The 13,282-nt window shown below is 39.0% G+C and overlaps 1 protein-coding gene across 15 annotated transcripts in view; it reads right to left on the reverse strand.

Annotated features, from left to right (window-relative positions):
* The window catches only part of ZNF536 (zinc finger protein 536), a 622,265-nt gene that overhangs the window by 501,709 nt on the left and 107,274 nt on the right, over nucleotides 1-13,282 (reverse strand). For 6 of the 15 annotated variants that reach the window (XM_056812231.1, XM_056812230.1, XM_056812228.1 and 3 more), the window contains exon 3: nucleotides 9,464-9,494. The exons of the other annotated variants lie outside the window; for them this stretch is intronic. The gene's annotated coding sequence lies outside the window, so the exon portion shown is untranslated. The remainder of the gene's footprint in view (nucleotides 1-9,463; nucleotides 9,495-13,282) is intronic. 15 annotated transcript variants of the gene reach the window in all.

Below are 13,282 nucleotides of genomic sequence, written 5' to 3' on the forward strand. Positions count from 1 at the left end.
GATAGCAAATTATCATATAGCTTATAGATTCTGTTGTTTTTCAGTGGTTTTAGTTGTATCTGACTCATCTTGACCCTGTTTGGGGTTTTCTTGGCAAAGATTCTAGAGAGGTTCACTATTTCTTTCTCCAGCTCATTTTATAGATGAGGAAACTGAGTCAAAGAGGATTATTATGTGACTTGCCCAGGGTCACACTATAAGTGTTGAAGGTCAGATTTGAACTCAAGAAGATGAGTTTCCTGACTTCAGTCCCAGCAGTATACATTGTACCACCTAGCTGCCCCTTATAGACTTTGGGACCCAACATATACATTTGCAAGATGGCTCTTAAAGGTTCAGGAACACAGATTATGGCTACTATTCAGATATATTTGCACTTTCCTCACGGCAAATGGCATCCACCATTCCAAGTGCCCCAATTCTACTACTGAAGTGGATGGGGTCCAATGGCACAATTTAATCTGAATAACTTCAGAGTCATATTTTCTTCCATTAGCCTGAATAATCCAGATAACTTCCAGTTTATTTTCAAAGTATGTGGACACTGCTGGAGAAAGCTGTTATTTGCCTAATCCTGGTTTTGTTCCACACAGTCAGGTCTGGGTCCTGCTATTGCTATATTTCTATCATCCTACTGCATCCCACCCCCAATTTGCCTAGTATCTCCTGACCCTGTATGAAGCCATGTGCTCTTCTAGGAAGAGAGCGGAATAAAAAGATTTAATGAATTGAGAAAGTATAATTTGCTAGGAGAAAGTATATTACATGATTTCTCTGAGAAGGATCGAAAACATTCCTTATGAATAGAGCCCAAAGAGTTTGATTAAAATTGACTAGAATGAGTCCACTATACTTCTATTTAAAAATGAGAAACCACTAATTCAGTTTAATTCAAAGATTAAACATGATTAAAATTTCTATAAGTTATCTAGATTTAAGAAAAAATAAATTGCAGTGGCCTTCTAAATATTGATAGTCATTGGTAAATTACTTCTGGTATTTAATCAATGTTATTTTTTTATCATCCAATTTTTTCTTCAAGTCAGTTTCTAACACTAAACTACATTTCATCAAGGTTGGTAAAATGTTTAGAAAGGAACAGATGTCAAAATATGGGGATTGCCAATAACACTGATGGGAGCCAGTAATTTCTTTCCTGTCCAAAGGCAAAAGAATGAAAAATAATCTAGACTGTATACAATAATACAAGATTTACTGCAACATTAATGGCTATAAAAAGTAAAAGTATACAACAGTCATCCCCATTTTTTTTCTAAGCCAGCACTAAGGGCAGTGTTTTTCAATTTGAGAGAAATGTGGCTGCAAACTGAAAGGTCTCCACACTTTGAAACCTTTAAATACCCACACAAATACAGCTGATGATATAGATTAATGTTTATTAGTGGGTTCCAAATATACTTGCCTCTCAGTCAATTCTGTCATTTAATAATTTTGCTACATCTCAAAAATGGAGATGCAATCTTCCCTTTAAGAAAGCAGCTCTTGCTTGTTATTTACAGATTGTAACATTTACATAAGGGTTTGGCTTAACAAGAGATATAAATATAGATAAAACCCTTAGGACTTCATTCTTTAAACTGCCCTCTAAAAATCTGCCCTGCAATTTGCAAACTGAATTTTGTGCAGACTATTCTTGGAAGCCTTTGTGAATTAGGGAGAACTGACTCAAAGCAGGGGCTGGTTAATCACAATTTTGCAAATTGTACGTAGCAATCATCCTCACATTGTGAAATTCAGATCTATAAAATGCTGATGTTTTAAAGTTGAAAAATAAATTAGCTAACTAGAACTGTTTTGCCAAAAAAAAAAATCAGTCTGCGTCCTTACAACTAAATTATTTGTATAGAAAAAATTAAAACATAGCCACATCGATAGCAAATAATAGATCAACCCAGAGCATCTTCCCTGCATGTTCCCATTACAATTAGCCTTATGATAGAAGATGACTTTCCTCTAGTTCCCAACTTCACAGCAGTCTTATACAAATACTCACCTGGCTACAACATGCAAATTCCTTAACTCCCAAGAATAAACTTGTGGCAGGGACCTCTATTTTACACAGCTCCAGTGTATTTGTCTATGATCTGGAAAAAGCTTTAAGCGAGGGAAGGATTACTCAATGTACTCTTTGATATGTCATCTATGCACTTGCTAAAGCTGATTCGCATCTGTCCCACTGAGGAAGTTGGCAGATAGCATTCATTTATTTGTTAAAAAATGAGTGTCGTTTGGGTTATAAAAACTAGTAATATTAAATTTGTAAGATGAGAATAAGCTGTCTCGTAGGCAGTCCTAAAATACTAAGTCTCTAAAAATGGAGTCGACTAAAGACATCTCTCCCTGAATGGGAAGCCTACAAGTGCACAGGAGAAACAGTGGATCAAGGTTTGAATCTCATTGGTGGAATCTATATAAAATGTCCTATGAGATATTTGGTAGACATACCAGAGGTCCTAAGAGGAGAGCTATGGTTTCTCCATGATGGATGATATTCTATGTGAAGAAGATAAAACAACTAGCTTAGAATGAGCATAAGGACTCTGACTAGTTGGAGCCCATTAAAAACAACTACAAAGATCAGTAGAGTAAAAATAAAAAGAACAATGAATCGAGTCAAAGGACCAAGAGCCTACCTTTGGCATTTATTGCCTGTATGACCTTGGACAAGTTATCTGACCTCCCTTGCCTTCAGTTTCCTCATCTGCAAAATGAGAGAATTGGACTAGAATTGCCCCTGAGATCCCTTCTAACTCTAAATCTATGAATTTTGGACTCTGGAATCAAAGGACTTGAGTTCAGGTTCTCCCCCTGATATTACCTGTATGACCTTGGACAAGACCCTGGGCTTTAGTCTCCTCATATCCAAAACTAGGTAGCTAGACTCCAAGGCCTCTTCTAGCTAGCTCTGGATCTGGGATCCTGGGATCCCTTGATTATAACAGAATTCTGTTATGTTGAAGACGGATTTATACAAGGAGGCAACTGCTATAGCTTAGAAACAGATTATTTGGGTGACATGGAATGAAATCTCAATCTTTTGATAAGTTTGTTCTATTTGGGGGGGTATGTTATTTCTACAATTACTTTCAAAATCATTTCTCATGATGTCCTTTTTTCTTAACAGGTCTTAGAACAGATGAGTCAAAAAAAGAAAAGAAAAGAGAAGAGAAGAAAAAAAAGAACCTCATTTGATGACCCTATTTAGGATCATAGAATTAGAGCTAGAAGTGGCCACAGAGGTCATCTAATACAACCTCCTTATTTTATTTTATAGGCAAGGAGACTAAGAGCCAGCGAGGGAAAGTAATTTATCTAAGGTCATACAACTAAAAGAGAGATTAATCAAGAAATCAGTCAATAAGAATTTGTTGAATGCCTTCTATATTCCGGGCACTGTGCTAACTGCCAGCGAAATAAAGACAGACACAAAACAATCCCTGCCCTCAAGGAGCTTACATTTTTAATAGGGGAGATGACATATACTCATGGGAGTATATACAAGACACTTACAAAGAACAGAGGGGCACTTGAACACAAAACCTCTAATTAACAGCCCCAAGGCTCTTGCTAAAGCCTTGCAAATCTTTGCTCTAAGTTTCTTCAAGGCAGGCACCCTACATTATAGTTGTATTCCCCACTGTGCCTAGCACAGAGCTGGGCACAAAAAAAAAGGATTCAATAATTGGTTGCTGTTCAGTCTTTTCAGTTGTGTCCAACTCTTCATGACTCCATTTGAGGTTTTCTTGGCAAAGATATTGGAACAGTTTGCCATTTCCTTCTCCAGGTCACTTTGCAAATGAGGAAACTGGGACAAACAAGGTTAAGTGACCTGCCCAGGGTCACATGGCTAGTAAGTGTCTGAGACTGGATTTGAACTTAGTTCTTCCTGACTCCAGGTCTGGTGTTCTATCCACTGTGTCTCCTAGCTGATTCATAACCATACCACACCATTTAGAGTTAGGTAGGCGGACCCACAGAGGAGGGGCAAGGTAATAGATGTCTCTCCCCCAAAGAAGGATTCATTATTATTATGACTACAAGTAACCATAATGGTTTCCAAAGTCAAAAGGGTGTTGCCTTGGTGGCCATTCTGTCTTCCTTCTGACTTTCACTACAGATACAATTATGAAGGACCAGGGAGGGGTTTTATTATAGCCAGCTCCCCAAAAGCTCACGTTTGCTTAGACTGTACTTTAGGCATCTGGACAATAGTCCTTCCAGAAAACAAATACTTATGTTGGTAAAGACTGGCAAATCTATGTTCTGGTATTTCTCTCTTTTTTATAGACAACTGCTAAAAGTAAGAAGGGAAATTTTAGTCTGGATTGAGAAAGGAAATAATGCTATCCAGCATGAAAGCTAGAAATGTCTTTAGAAATTACTTAGTCCAAAACTCTCAGCAGTATAGAGAAATTGAAGCCAGGAGGGAAAAAAAAAGGTGACCTGGTACATATTGGTTCTAGAGTCCAAAGAACTGAGTTCAAATTCTGCCTTGGATTTTTACTATCTCTTGAGTGGGGCAGCTCCATGTCACAGTAGAGAAAGCCTGGAGTTAAGAAGACTTGAGTTCAAATCTGACCTCAAACACTTAATAGCTAAGTGACTCTGAACAAGCCATCTAATTTTGTTTGCCTCAGTTTTCTCTTCCATAAAATAAGCTGGAGTGGCAAACTACTCTGGTATCTTGCCAAGAAAACCCCAAATGGGCTCATGAAGAGGCAGACATGACTGAAATAACTGAACAGTTCAACGTCTATAAAATAGCCTTATACAAATCATTTAACCTCCATAGGCATTGGTTTCTTTATCTGTAAAATAAGAAGTTGGATTCGATGACAGTCCTTTCTAGCTCTAAATCTCTAATCCTATGATCAATGTGGAAGAGCTAGGATGCCTGTGTCCTGATTCCTAAACAACTGATTTATTAGGCACCCAGTTTGTGCCATGTACTTTAGGTACAAAGACAACAGTGAATAGTTCCTGTCCTCAAGAAGTTTGCATCCTACAGGTATCAGTTTTTTGTCTTGATTTGATTTTTTTGGTGAAAATTTAGAGAAAGAAGGAATTTTAGAGGTCATAGAGTCCAATCCACTCACTTTACCAAGAAGATAGCTGAAACCCTGTAAAATTAAGTGACTCACTCAAAGTCACACAAGTACCAAATGTTAAAAATTCTATTTGAATCCAGGTCTTTGGAATCCAAACTCTAAATGGTTTCCTCATCTGCAAAGGCTCTCTGAGGATTACAGGGGATTCCCTATCATTTCACAAGATGATGGTTATGACATTATAAATGTCTACTTAACTCTTTGTTGTCTGGTAACTAAAAAAAAACCTAACAACAAGGTAACAATGATAATTAACTGTGCTTATAATTCTATATTTTGTGAATGAAAATTAAGGGGCATTTAAAAACCCTCACCATGCCTTTCTTTTTTTAAAATTTTATTCAATTAGTTCAGAATATTTTTTCCATGGTTATCACCATGCCTTTCTGAGCTCAGCCATCCCCATTTCACAGACATGGAAACAAACAGGGGATTTGCGATGGGTTACAAACTAGGAAAAGGACTGGATTTCAAGTGCATCATTTCTGCCCTCCCTGGAGCCTAAACTCCTTCATGCTAGTGAGTTAGGTGCCTATGGAGACTCATTCACTCTCAAAGGCCACTGGAGTACCAATGAGTGCATTATCACACACAGTCCCAGATGCCTGGTCATGTGCCCAGAGCCTGATTAGAAATGTCCCCTCCTGTGTGGTGTATCACAAATGCAAAGGCTCCTGTGGATGGGCTGCGGCTGAATAGGTCAGTCCAGGCCTCACTTGGAGTTAAGCCACAGTTGTATTTTGCCTTTAAATAGGAAAGACTGTTCTTTCCATTTTAGCTTAGATTATCCTCCCAGCTTTCCCTCACCACCTCAGATTCCCTGGAGTGAAGAGCCAGCAGCACCTAGGATTAGCCCTCCAGTAAAAGGGCAGTGCAGACAGGCATGGAGACTGGCACTCACTGGGTCTCTGAACCCCTCACACAACAGGTCAGATAGAGCTGGGGCCCAAAACAGCAGACAGAGGCTCCTCAAGACACCTCCTCAGTAATTCCTGGTGTCAAAAGAAGAAACCTAACAAGGATGAAACAGGAAGGTGAATGATTTATTTTTTTCTAGCCTCTCAGACCAGTATTCATTTATTTATTCATTCATTCAATAGACATTTACTATGCACCTACAATGTGCAAGGTAGTACCCTGCTAGGTGCCACGGACCCAACACAACGAACAAGAGAGTCCCTGACCTCACGGTCAACCTGGTCCTTTTATACCAGGACTAGTAAGCAGTGTGACCTTGGGTAAAGTCCTTCCCGAGCCTCATTTTCTTGGTACTTTCACTATGGGTATTGGGGATATAAAAATAAATCCCCAAAAGCCATGGATTTCAGGAATCTCATCATTAACACCAGGTCTAGTACCTACCACTTGGGTGACCTCCGGCTAAGACTCTTGGAAGGATGTGGGAAGCATCCCTCCACCTTGACTTTTAAGAAAATTTTCAAAAAAAAATTTTATTCACCTATACTTGGTCAATCAACCAAAGAGCATTTATTAAGCACCTGCTCTAAGTCAAAACCCTATTATTGTAGGCATTGAGGATATATAGACAAAATAGTCCCTGCCTTCAAGGAGACACCATTCTATTGGAGTAGTCAACATGCATGTGGAGTGAAATATGTAGATTACTTGACCTGGATTGATTGTAACTTTCCCCTCTTACAGTAGGTATATGCGAAACACAAGCTAAGCAGATCTGAGGAAGCCTAGGGACAGGAAAGGGTTCCCTAGGAGCTGGAGGAACCAGGAAGAATCTCCTAAAGAAGAAAATGGTGGTCAGTTGAGAATCTACCCACTTCCATGACAGAGTAGTTTGGGGATATTTGAGCCTAGCATGTAGAAAGAGCAAAGATTATCACATAGACATCCTGAGTATTTTAATGGACTGGATAAAATATATTAAAAGATCCCAAGAATCTTTGGGGTTATATGTATTATTTCAGAGATTTATAGGAAGACATGAACACAAACTGAAAAGGATGAGAAGCCATGGGGCAATAGTGATCTGCACCATTGGAAGGAACATCTATAACTGATGGGATGGCATAGATACACTGAGATGTCAAAGTATTTGGGGGGAAGGCAAAAGCCTTTCATGAAAAAGGAAGAAATATACATTTTCTTTGTATAGCCTTATGAGGTTCTCATCCCTTCAAGCCTGGATTATTACAATTACAGTTTGTCTGAAAAATATCAGAGAGCTTTAGTGGACTGAAAGTTCAATAGGAATCAATAGTGTGATTCAGCTGCCCAAAAAGCTAATGAATCTTAGATTGCATCCAAACAATCAATCAATCAACATGCATTTATTAAGCACCTACCATGTGCCAGGACTTGTCCTTAAGGGGCTTAAAATAGAACCATAGGAGACAATATGTCCAAATATAATAATAAAATACAAGATATTCTGGGGAAGGTAGGAAAATAAGCAATTATATTGTGCCTACTATGTGACAGACATTGTGCTGAGCGCTTTTGTTGTTTTGTTTTTTAACAAATAGTATCTTATTTGATCCTTATAACAAATTCTCCAAAGTAGGTGCTATTATTTACTCTCATATTATATATTTGAGAAAACTGAGGCCAAGAAAGGTTAAATGATTTGGCCAGAGTCACCTAGCTCATAAGGGTCTGGAACTAAATTTGAACCCAAATCTTCCTGACTCCAGGTCCAGTGGTCTATTCCATTGGGCTACCTAGCTGCCTCAGAGGAGGAAATCACTAATAGCTGAGGGGACCTTGGTCACCTTAAAAAAGGTGGCTTTAGAGCTAAGTTTCAAAAGAATCTAGAGATTCTAAGACCCGAGGAAAGGAAAGAGTACGTTCCTGGAATGGGGGAAGGGAGTGCAGAGCCAAGAAATAGTATCCTAAATGAGAAAATTTAAGGCCAGTTTGCCTGGACTGTTGAGGGAGAAGAAACTGGAAAGTTAGGAAGAGGTCAAGTTGTAAAGAACTTTAAAGGCCAAAGAGAAAGGCTCATATCTGATTCTAGAGACAGCGAGGGGCCACTGGAGTTTATTGACTAAGGGGCTGACATAGTTAGACCTGTGCTTTAAAAAAAATCACTTTAGCTATTCCATGGATGATAAATTAGAGTGGGGAGAAATTTGAAGCCGGGAGATCAATTAGGGCAATTAATAATATTCCAGGCCAAAAGTGATGGGGACTAGGGTCATGTCCATGTGAGTAGAGAAAAAGAGACAAATGCAAAAGATGTTTGAAGGGTAGAAATGATATATGGGGAAAAGTAAGGGAATGGAGTCAAGGATAAAATAGATGTTGTAAAACTGAGTGACTGAAAGGATAAAAGACACTCTGTCTTTGACAGAAGTAACAAAGTCAAGAAAAAGGAGTTGGTTTGGATAAATTGACAAAAGAGTTTGGTTTTGGATGTATTGAGTTTAAAATGCCTAAGAGACAGAGAGTTGGAAATTTCCAGTAGATAGCCTAAGATGTAAACCTGGAGCTCAGGAGAAAGACTAGGATTGGATATATAGGTCTGAGAACCATCAGCATAATAATTAACCCCATATGAGTTGATGAGGTCACCAAAAATGAGAGAAAAGTATAGAAAGATGAAGGGCTACACAAACTATTAGAATGTGTAATATAAATGATAATCCATCAAAAATGACCATGAGAACTGAGTAGCATCATGAAAATCTAGAAAAGAGAAAGTATCTGGAAGGAAGATATGGTGAATACATATTTTATATATTTATAATATATATGTATAACAATATATTATATTTATATATATATATTTACTACTGTCATTTTTCTTCTTCACTCACCCCGCAAATGCTACAGAGAAGTCAAAAAGGTTGTCAGTTGAGAAAAAGGCCATTAGATTGAATAATTAAGAGATTATTGTTGACTTTGGAAAGAACACTTTTAACTGAGTTATGATGTCAGAAACCAGATTGCAAAGGATTGAGGAGTAAGTGAGGTGGCAAAATGGAGGCAATGAATGTACTTATAGACACAAAAATATTTATAGCTGCTCTTTTTGTGGTAGCAAAGAACTGGAAGCTAAAGAAGTGCCCATCAATTAGGGAATTGCTGAACAAATTATGGTATATGACTGTAATGGAATACTATTGTGCTGTAAGAAAAAAAAATAGAAAGCTTTTCCTAGGACTTTGGCTGAGAAAGAGAAGAAAGATATAGGATAATAATTTGAGAGATGATAAGATTTAGTGAAGACAGAAAGAGACTTGGATATGTTTGTAGGCATCAAGGAATGAATCACTAGGTAAGGAGGGATTAAAGATTAGGTGGAGAAAATAGATGGGAAAATATGGTAAAGATAGGAGGGGAAGAGAGCAGAAGTTTACCTTGTCCAGAAGAAATTTCACCTTTTCATCACTAGAATAAAGGAGAAGAAAAAAGGAAATGATTTAAAAGGGTTGTGAAACCCAGATACATTAAGAAAGGAATAAGAGTTAGAAAAGTAACAGTTCCCCTGCAGTCTTCCCCTGTCAGACACTTCAGGAATATTTTGTTTAATTTTTAAAAAATCCATTACCTTCCAACTTAGATTCAACACAGTGCATTGGTACTAAGGTAGAAAAGCAGTAAGGGCTAGACATTGGGGGTTAAATGATTTGCCCAGGGACATACAGCTTGTAAGTGTCTGAGAACAAATTTGAATCCAGGACCTCCCACTTCTGAACCTAGCTCTCAAGCCACTGAGTCACCTGGCTGCCCCATATTTTATTTAATTCTTAACATCACTTTGATAAGATGGAAAGCTTGCAGATGAGGGTGACCAGAACAGGGAAAGACCTTGAGATCATGTTCTATAAGGATACACTTGAGGAATTGAAGACCAGCCTGGAGAAGAGAAGACTTAAAAACTTTAAAAAAAAATGTTTGTCAAGTATTTGAAGGATTAGGCTGATTCTGCTTGGCGCACAAGAAAGAGCTAGAGCATGTAGGGGAATCTCAGATATAAATAGGATCTGAGTGGCCATCTAGTCCAACCCAACTTTAATTTACCCCATTAGGGTTATCTAGACTCTGCTTGAATACCTCCAATGAAGTAGAATTCACTACTTCTCCAAGAAGCCCATTCCACTTTGAATAGTCATACTTATTAGGAAGTTTTCCTGACTTTAAGCATAACTTTGCTTCTTTGTGATTTTCTCTACTAGTTCTACCCTCAAGAACTAAGCAAAACAAGCCTAGTCCCCTTCAAAGATTTCAAGAGAGCTATGATGCCCCCCACCTTTCACCCTATTGTCTTCCTTCTCCAGTCTGTCAGAGTAGCTCCTGCTCTCTACACTAGAAAAAAAAATGAAAAGATAGAGAAGGCTATCTTCATTCTTGGTGAGAAGGCAAGGGGGTCACTAAGAATGATGATTTGTGGGGAGATACAGGCAGGTGGCATCTCTTCCAAACAGTGAAACTGTAGTGTAAGTACCAAGAATCCAAATTCAATAGATTTAAATAAATTCAAATTCATAAATTTGAATGTACTCCCCCATATCCCCACACACACAAACAACCCCTTTGATGGGGAAATAATCTTGAAATATTTTTATCTGATTTTCTGAATGGCCTAAGTCACAGTTTGGAAAAATGCTAAAGATCAAGTCTTGCAACATCTTTGACTCACATCACACGTGTCACGTCTAAGTCCAGGTATACCCCGACTAAGACAAAATGGTCACAAACAAATCAACTTTTTTTTTTCATAATAAGTCCGATTTTTTTTCCATTGATCTATCATTTCAGAGTGCCTTCATCTTCAGTTCTAATTGCTCTTCATTGGGCAGTGGCTCCTAATACTTTATTTTTAAATTCCACTGCCCCTGTCTCTCTGTCAAGTAGTTAATGATCGCAATCAAACACTTAAATGCACCAAGGGAGCTCCTGTTAGTTAAAGGAATCCTTCAGTGAATCCTTTTAGCATGTGAATAATCACATTTGTTCTCTAAGCTCAGATTTCCATAGACTGGGTTTTCTTAAAGCAGGGCTCACCTATAATGAGTATATTAAACTATATATCGTGCATAATGCAAATAGCTCAATCTTTATGCCAGAATTTGGAGTTTGATGGACATCCATTTGAGCATCCTCTGACAGTATTTAAGCAAAAACATTAGTAATCATGGGCACAGGGTACTCGACAGCCTAGGGTTATGACACTGAGCCTTTTCCCTGGAGGTTACTGCCTTAAATCAAACCCCAGTCACCAGTCACCAGAAATTATTGGCATCCAACAAGTGATCCTTGGCCTGTGGGAAATAAGCAAGGGAGCAGTATCTCAGCCTGGGACTCAGAGAAATGGGCATCCTCAACCTAGAGGTTAAATGGCCCTCTCATTGGCATTTGGTGGGGGCAAGGGGTAGAGAGGAATTGTCTGTGGATATGTCCTGAAAATTAACACTCTCCTGGCAGGGTAGGAGAGAGAGAAGGCAGGACCCCTGAGGAGCTGGGGTCAGCTTCAGCTAATGGTTTTACTTACAGCAATCTGGAGGTTATATTCTGCCCTTGACTGTTTATTAATTGTATGTAATTTAGCACTTACTGAGTGCCAATGCCCAAGCTAGCCTCTGAGCTGGAGGAGGGATGGGTCCTAGTCCCTGCTAACTGAGCTAGATGGACAGCTCGTGAAATGAGGCTGGGCCAAGTATTCAGGACACCAATATACTGAATGCCTCAGTTCTGACAGTCATAAACCCTCCAAACAGGACACAAAAGGGTCTCTGATGCCTGCCTCCTTGAGCTTGCTGGAAGTCTTATGGTTACTTCTAAAAAGAGAGGAAACCCACTTTAATAATCTTGCTAGTCCCCAGTTATGGTTGTCTAGTAGTTTCTGGGTTGACTCAAAAAATCTGCCTCTTTAAATCATTAATGACATCAACCATAGAGTGAAGTTTAAGGTCTAAAGTGAACAGAATCTAATAGGCAATCAAATTTGCTACCTCTTTTGGATGGGAAGAAGAAAGTTCTAGAAAATGAGGCTTGCTTGTCACAAAAATTGTGGGACCAAATATTCCTCTATCACTGGAGACAGTCTGCTCTTCTTCTCTCCTGAATGCTTACTTACTGACTTTCTGAATGCCACCCCTTCTCATTCCTGCCCAGAAATATCACATCCTCTGGGAAGAAGAATCCTCTCTCTGAACACCATAACCACTAGTGAATAATCCTAACTACATATCTTAAAAGCCCCTACCAAGCCCTAGTGACCTTCCTAAAACTCTAGTATTCCCCAGAACTTAATCCGGAAAACCTTGGCACTATTTGTACATGAAGAGAGAGAAAACATAGTACATCCCCAAAAGAAGTTTCCCTAAGACAAGAAAGAATAAGAAATTTCCAACAATTCACTCTCAATTCACTGCCCTCTGAGATGCTCTTAGAAACTTATGACTAAGCTCAGCAGTTCAGGCTCCTACTTTAAAGTCCATGACCCCATCAGAGCCAGAGGCTCCCCTTCTAAGCTCTCTGAGCTCAGTATTCAGGGCAAGTGGTAACCACACTCCGTAAAAGGAAGAGTCAGAATAATACCTAACAAACTGTTAAGGCATCATAAATTTCCTGATCACTACATTCCCAGAGAAAATTTAGAAAAGGAAGGAGGTAGGCTCCCCAGTCAGTAGAAAGCCTGCATCAGAGACAAGTTGCCAAGCAGCTGAACACCATTAAGAAATTCCTTATAAAGAAGAGACAGGGATCTTCGAAAACTCAGAGAGGCCTTTTTCAATTAAAAAAAAAAGATCAAAATATTTCCCCCACATTACAGTTGCCAAGTCTAATGGGGCAAGAAAACCACAACCTTTCACCTCTGTTTGGGGGAAGGGAAGATTCCTTATATGAATCTTTCCCATCAGTGAAAAACCATTGACAAGAGAGAGAGAAGAGAGGAAGGAAGGAAGGGAGGGAGGAAAGAAAGGAAGGAAGAAAGAAGAAAGGAAGGAGGGAGGGAAGGAATAAAGGAAGGAGGAAGAAATGAAGGAGGGAGGGAGGGAAGGAAGAAAGGAAGGAGGAAGAAATGAAGGAGGGAGGGAGGGAAGGAAGAAAGAAAGGAAGGAGGGGGAAGGAAGGAGGGAGGGAAGAAAGGAAAGAAGGAAGGAAGGAAGAAAGGAGGGAGGGAAGAAGGGAAGGAAAGAAGAAAGGAAGGAGGGGAAGGAAGGAGGAGGAAA

This window comes from Monodelphis domestica, chromosome 1 (assembly GCF_027887165.1).
Source record: "Monodelphis domestica isolate mMonDom1 chromosome 1, mMonDom1.pri, whole genome shotgun sequence".
Lineage (NCBI taxonomy): Eukaryota > Metazoa > Chordata > Mammalia > Didelphimorphia > Didelphidae > Monodelphis > Monodelphis domestica.